The following is a 6,133-nucleotide window of genomic DNA, read 5'->3' on the forward strand; positions in this document are numbered from 1 at the left end:
GGTTTGCATGGGCAGGGGTTTTGGCTTTCCACGGTGACATCACCATGCAATCAATTGGTTAATAGACCAATAACAAAGAGAGTTCCAAATTAGTTTCAGTTTTCCCCTCCCCACTCAGACCATTCCTAGACAGTCCTAGCAAAATTCTTGCTTGAGAAATAGTATTTTGCTAAAAGCAATTTTAGCCCATTTTCATGGAAATCTATTACAGTAAGGTACTGTTTTGTTCCCCAGAAATGATTTGATATTGATATAAAAACATTTGCATTGGGCCTGTAACATATGAATGTTAGTTTGGTGTCTCTAGATTGACCGGTTCAAGAGTTACTATTACTGTTGGTGGGTAATTGCTATGCTAATTTAGCTCATTTAAATAGTTATAATTTCTAAAAGTTTTGACAATGTTAAAGTTGTTTTAATGTTTGTAGCTGAAATGGTTAAAGAGCAGTAGCATTTTTTCAAATGTCTACCACTGTGTTCTTATGGTTGCCATTGAACCCATTAAATTCTATGCTAATTTATGCAAATTACAAGTGTTTCTAAAGGTTTTAGAGAATTTGAAGTTAGGATAGCCTGAAGGTTTTAAAGTTGGTCTTGTAGCTTAATTGATCAAGGAGCAGGGCCATTTTGAATAGCTACAACTATATTCCTATGGTTCTCATTCAAACCCATGTTAATTTATGCAAATGTTAAATTGTTAAGTTCAAAAAGTATAAATAGTATCACACAGCTTTTGACAAGCAATCTAAATTGGGTCGGTCTGTACATTTCAATGTTGGTTTGGTCTTTGTAGCATAAATTGTTCAAAAGGAGTGGTGAATCCATATATTTCCCATTAAAGGCTATGGAGCTTTTAATACACATTTTTTAAATCATTTAGTTTAAAAAGTATAAATAGTATCAAAAAGCTGTATAGAATGCCCACATTTTCCCCATCTAAGTCTATGGCATTTTTATTGCCATTTAAAATGCTTTGGGAGCTAATTTAAATATTGTTGTAGTACAAAAAGTATAAATGCTATCAAAAATAGCAGTCTGCACATTTAAATAATTTAAGCGCTAGAGGGGGGCGGCAAAATAATAATAATGAGAGTGTGTAAGAAATCGAGACAACCTCTCCAATGAACACATTGCAAAGAACACAATGTTGCAATAACTGACTAATACAGTGTTGAGCACGAGGACATTGAGCATGTTTGGGATGTTCTGGATCGACGTGTACGACAGCATGTTCCAGTTCCCGCCAATATCCATCAACTTTGCACAGCCATTCAAGAGGAGCAGGACAACATTCCACAGCCTGTGTCACGCTGCATGAAGAGAACGGTGGTCACCAGATACTGACTGGTTTTATGATCCACACCCCTACTTTGTTTTTAAAGGTATTTGTCACCAACATATGCATATCTGTATTCCCAGTTATGTCAAATCCATAGAATAGGGCCTAATTTATTTATTTCAATTGACCGATTTCCTTATATGACCTGTAACTCAGTAAAATCTTTGAAATTGTTGCATGTTGTGTTTATATGTTCTGGTTCAGTGCACATCAACACACAACATAGTGGTTAGCATCTCACAACACACTGTCTAAGGAGGCACCAGATCAGCGTGTGTCCTGTACTCACAGACAGAGCCGAGGATGTCTCCTTTTAAAAAGTATCCATGTCCAAACTGTAAAATGGAGAGAAAAGTGCCAGATACAGGCACTAAGGCCTAGATTCAATCAGTTAAAGTGTTAAAAAGGGGAAATTCCACCACTTTTCAACCTCATATTCATTTTCTCCAGCAGCAAACCATTGTCTACACATTTATGTTTCTATGATCTGTGGTTAGAAAGATGAGAAGGAAGACCTCTGTGACATCACAGGGTTGGATAAAAAACAAACAGTGATTTTCAAAACCCACACAGAGTTTCAAGCCAGAGGCAGGGTTATTTTCTTGCTAGCCACGTCCCCACGAATCTCATCGTTTTTTTGTTGTTGAAAATCACTGTTTTTAAAATGTTTTATCATTTGATGACGTCATCGGCTAGAACTTTTGAACTTTAATATATTTTCTTTGTACAAAAAGTAGAAATGTGTCGTTTTCACACATGTATACAGTGGTATTGTGCTGGAGATAATGAAAATGATGTTGAAAAGTGGTGGAGTTGCCCTTTAACCCTGTTCTCAACTGGATGGTAGAGCATATTTTAAAAGTGGATTTAGAATTGGATATGAAACAAACCTTCACTTGAACCTGATTGGTCAACTCCCCTAACCCTCCTGCATCAATTAACATGCTATGATATGATATTGTGTTGCTGGAGTTTAGTGTTGTGGCACTTTAACTTTTCCCATTCAGAGGGCTGTAAGAAAACTCAAAATCTGTCAACAAAGATGTTGGATAAAAGTCAGGAATTCAATTGGTGAGGTATTAATATAGCACCATTCCTGTTAGTAGAGACCTTGAATAGTAGGAATATGAAAATAAATAGTCAAAATGTAAAATGGATAAAAAAACAAGAATCTTGTAAAAATGTTCTTAACCAGGTGGTTGATATGTCAGTAAAAAGTACGGTGGACTAAGAATAGGGTACATGTAGTTTTTATTAAAAATACTTACTTTGGTGAAAAACATGATTGAATTGTTGACAAGATACTACAGTATGTTAATGCACCATAAATGGGTTAAACCACATTTCATGCCCCATGGGGACAATTAATCAATATTCAGTCTAAAGGTTGTCTGTAAAATAATAAAAAACTTCTCTTTGTCAAGCAGCTGGATGGACTACAGGAGAAAGAGGGGCGAGCACGCCCCCATCCACATCGACGGGGCTGTAGTGGAGCGGGTCGAGAGCTTCAAGTTCCTCAGTGTCTGCATCACTAAGGAATTAACATGGTCCACACAAACCCACAGAGTCGTGAAGAGGGTACGACAGCACCTCTTCCCCCTCAGGAGGCTGAAATTATTTGGCAAGGGCCCTCAGATCCTGAAAAAATTCTACAGCTTCACCATAGAAAGCATCTTGACTGGCTGCAGCACCGCCTGGTATGGCAAATCCACTACACTCGGCCACAAAGTGCTACAGAGGGTAATGCGGACAGCCCAGTACATCACGGGTGCCCGAGCTCCCTGCCATCCAGGTCTTCTATACCAGGCGGTGTCAGAGGAAGGCCCCAAAAATTGCCCGACTCCAGCCACCTAAACCATAGACTCTTCACTCTGCTACCGTCCAGCAAATGGTACCGGAGCATCGGCTCGCGGAACAACAGGCTCCGAGACAGCTTCTACCCCCAAGCCATAAGATTGCTTAATAGTTGATGGTTACCCAGACTATCTTGCACTGACTCTATGCACACTCACAAGACTATACTGTATATACACACTATATATACACTCACTCACCCACACACACACACACACACACAAACACACACACACACACTTTTACACTCTTAATTTGCTGCTGCTACTCTGTTCTTATTATTATCTATCCTGATGCCTATTATCTTTACCCTGCCTTCATGTACATATCTACCTCAAATACCTTATTATTATCTATCCTGATGCCTATTATCTTTACCCTGCCTTCATGTACATATCTACCTCAAATACCGTATTATTATCTATCCTGATGCCTATTATCTTTATCCTGCCTTCATGTACATATCTACCTCAAATATCTCGTACCCCTGCACATTTATCTGGTACTGGTACTCCCTGTATATAGCTCCTCATTGATCTGGTACTGGTACTCCCTGTATATAGCTACACATTGATCTGGTACTGGTACTTCCTGTATAAAGCTCCACATTGATCTGGTACTTCCTGTATATAGCTCCTCATTGATCTGGTACTTGTACTCTCTGTATATAACTCCACATTGATCTGGTACTGGTACTCTCTGTATATAGCTCCACATTGATCTGGTACTGGTACTTCCTGTATGTAGCTCCATTCTTGTGTATTTTATTCCTCTTGTGTTCTTATTATTATTAGTTTTTTAGTAATGTTACCCCCTTTTTCTCCCCAATTTCGGGATATTACGATCTTGTCTCATCGCTGCAACTCCCCAACGGCCTCAGGAGAGGCCACGGTCGAGTCAGGCCTCCTCCTCCAAACCGCGCTTAATAACATCCGCTCGCTTAACCCGGAAGCCAGCTGCAGCAATGTGTCGGAGGAAACACTGTTCAACTGACGACCTTAAGTCAGTCTGCAGGCGCTCAGCCCGCCACAAGGAGTCACTAGCGTGCAATAAGCCAAGTAAAGCCCCCCCTGGCCAAACCCTCCCCTAACCCGGACGACGCTGGGCCAATTGTGCGCCGCCCTATGGGACTCCCGGTCACAACCGGTTGTGATCAAACCCTAAGCTGTAGTGACGCCGCAACACTGCAATGCAGTGCCTTGGACCGCTGCACAACTCGGGAGGCCCTTTGTGTTTTTTTATTTTAATTATAAATGTTTAACTCTTCATCTTTGAGAAGGGCTCGTAAGACAGCATTTCACGGTCAAGTTTACACCCGTTTTATTTGGCGTAATCCAAATTGTAATTCGTAACATATCATACGAAATGAGTGACGGACGTCCACAAATTAATACATACCATACGAAACGTATCATATCACACTAAATGGAACGGCGCGGATTTACGTACAGAATAATACGAACTTCTCTGAGACCAGGTTGGATAAGAAGACACTAGAATTGTCTTTCAAATAAAGGAAAGCAATCACATCAGGGTACAAATTAGGAATAGTAAAGTTCAAATCAAAATGATAGAGCGATTATAAGAAGGAAGTTCAGGACTCACTATTAATTTAGACAGTATAAACATGAGGAAAGTGGTTGTTATACTGTACATGTGTGACAGAAGCATCAAGACTTTGGAAGACTTCACTTACAGGAGTTTGAGCTGCACTTCCTGGCTGATGATGCAGTTTTCTTTTCATGACATACAGTGAGGGAAAAAAGTATTTGATCCCCTGCTGATTTTGTACGTTTGCCCACTGACAAAGAAATGATCAGTCTATAATTTTAATGGTAGGTTTATTTGAACAGTGAGAGACAGAATATCAACAAAAAAATCCAGAAAAACGCATGTCAAAAATGTTATGAATTGATTTGCATTTTAATGAGGGAAATAAGTATTTGACCCCTCTGCAAAACATGACTTAGTACTTGGTGGCAAAACCCTTGTTGGCAATCACAGAGGTCAGACGTTTCTTGTAGTTGGCCACCAGGTTTGCACACATCTCAGGAGGGATTTTGTCCCACTCCTCTTTGCAGATCTTCTTCAAGTCATTAAGGTTTCGAGGCTGACGTTTGGCAACTCGAACCTTCAGCTCCCTCCACAGATTTTCTATGGGATTAAGGTCTGGAGACTGGCTAGGCCACTCCAGGACCTTAATGTGCTTCTTCTTGAGCCACTCCTTTGTTGCCTTGGCCGTGTGTTTTGGGTCATTGTCATGCTGGAATACCCATCCACGACCCATTTTCAATAGGTTTTCACCCAAGATTTGACGGTACATGGCCCCGTCCATCGTCCCTTTGATGCGGTGAAGTTGTCCTGTCCCTTTAGCAGAAAAACACCCCCAAAGCATAATGTTTCCACCTCCATGTTTGACGATGGGGATGGTTTCTTGGGGTCATAGGCAGCATTCCTCCTCCTCCAAACACGGCAAGTTGGGTTGATGCCAAAGAACTCCATTTTGGTCTCATCTGACCACAACACGTTCACCCAGTTGTCCTCTGAATCATTCAGATGTTCATTGGCAAACTTCAGACGGGCATGTATATGTGCTTTCTTGAGCAGGGGGACCTTGCGGGCGCTGCAGGATTTCAGTCCTTCACGGCATAGTGTGTTACCAATTGTTTTCTTGATGACTATGGTCCCAGCTGCCTTGAGATCATTGACAAGATCCTCCTGCGTAGTTCTGGGCTGATTCCTCACCGTTCTCATGATCATTGCAACTCCACGAGGTGAGATCTTGCATGGAGCCCCAGGCTGAGGGAGATTGACAGTTCTTTTGTGTTTCTTCCATTTGCGAATAATCACAGAAACTGTTGTCACCTTCTCACCAAGCTGCTTGGCGATGGTCTTGTAGCCCATTCCAGCCTTGTGTAGGTCTACAATCTTGTCCCTGAC

The sequence above is a fragment of the Salvelinus alpinus genome, chromosome 14, assembly GCF_045679555.1.
Source record: "Salvelinus alpinus chromosome 14, SLU_Salpinus.1, whole genome shotgun sequence".
Classification (NCBI taxonomy): Eukaryota; Metazoa; Chordata; class Actinopteri; order Salmoniformes; family Salmonidae; genus Salvelinus; species Salvelinus alpinus.